The sequence below is a fragment of the Tupaia chinensis genome, unplaced genomic scaffold (assembly GCF_000334495.1).
Source record: "Tupaia chinensis unplaced genomic scaffold, TupChi_1.0 Scaffold143886_1, whole genome shotgun sequence".
Lineage (NCBI taxonomy): Eukaryota > Metazoa > Chordata > Mammalia > Scandentia > Tupaiidae > Tupaia > Tupaia belangeri.
This window is the reverse complement of record NW_006203737.1, coordinates 724,655-725,926: the sequence shown is the minus strand read 5'-3', so window position 1 is coordinate 725,926 and position 1,272 is coordinate 724,655. Positions and strand designations below refer to the sequence as shown.

The following is a 1,272-nucleotide window of genomic DNA, read 5'->3' as shown; positions in this document are numbered from 1 at the left end:
TAAAAAGGCCTATTTTTCTAATTGGTAGGGTAAATTTCATCAAAGGGTTTTGAAATATTTTTTGAACTCTGTATCATTTCCTCTTCATTAGCTCCTATAATATTCTGTAGTTGTATTAATAACATCTTTTAAAAGAAAAATGAACTAGCTAATTTAAAAGAATTTTAACGAACCGCAGTCGACCACGTGGGTGTCCATCGACCCAGCCATTACGCCAACTGCTGGTTCCCAATAGAGTAAATCTTAATACAATTTATTTTAAAAGAATTATTTTTTATTTAACTATTTATTATTATTATTATTTTCCAGTTTGATCAGAGAGAGACAGAGAGAGAGAGGTAAAGTGAGAAAGGATGCCACCAGGTCTAGGACTTGAACCATGGTTGGCCATGTGGGAGTCCAACGCCCCTAACCACATGCCACCTGCCGGCCCAAATCTTAATATGATTTAAATTGCGAAGTTGTCTCTGGATTTGTGGACAACTCTGGCCAGCCTCGAGGTTAACTTGGCAGAGCAGGAAAGTGAGATGTATAGTAAAAGCAAAGTGTCATATACAAAACCTAAGTGAGGGAGTGAGGTAGAGAACTCACTGGTTATATTTTAAAGTTTGTCTGCATTAACACAGTTTAAAAGTAGGGGTTGCCTGTGATTGATGGAAGCCTAGCTGCTGTGATTGGCTGTAACCTAGCAACCAGCTCAGGAAAAAAACAACAAAAAAAAACCCGGCCTAATGTGTAGGATTTCGCCTTATTCATAGGAATCCAAGTGGGAGTACAACAGCTGTTTTAGGCCAAAATAGTTTAACAATTTCCCTCTTTTTGGTCAGCCTCTTAAATATTTGAGAGATTGGTTAAAACATAGGGCATTTGCAAGATTCGGAGAGGAGAATGGAGAAGGGATTGCGGCTTAGCCATCCCCCTGAGGGGTGATTTCTCACTTTCTGTCTCTCTGTCTCTCTCTGTCTTTCTGGCGAGGGCACGTGCCCTATAGCAAAAACCTCTCCAAAACACACAAACAAACAAAAAAACACTTAGGGCATTTGTGTCATTTTTTGTCACTATTATAAATGACTGTCTTTGTTTTTAGTATAGAAATTATAAGTTTCTTGGGGTCTCTAGCATACAATTCACAGGCCAAGTATTATATAAGTCGAACATGATGTTATATAGGCCAAACAGGTTTTTTTGGTGTGTTTTTATGGATTTGGCGAAGATAAGACTATTTAGCATTTGATGATGGCTGTGTATGAAGCATTTGAAGAAAGGAAAGAG

At 38.1% G+C, this 1,272-nt stretch overlaps 1 protein-coding gene across 1 annotated transcript in view; it reads right to left on the bottom strand.

Annotated features, from left to right (window-relative positions):
- Nucleotides 1-1,272, bottom strand: part of LRCH2 (leucine rich repeats and calponin homology domain containing 2) — a 155,906-nt gene that overhangs the window by 77,729 nt on the left and 76,905 nt on the right. The gene's annotated exons all lie outside the window — the stretch shown is intronic.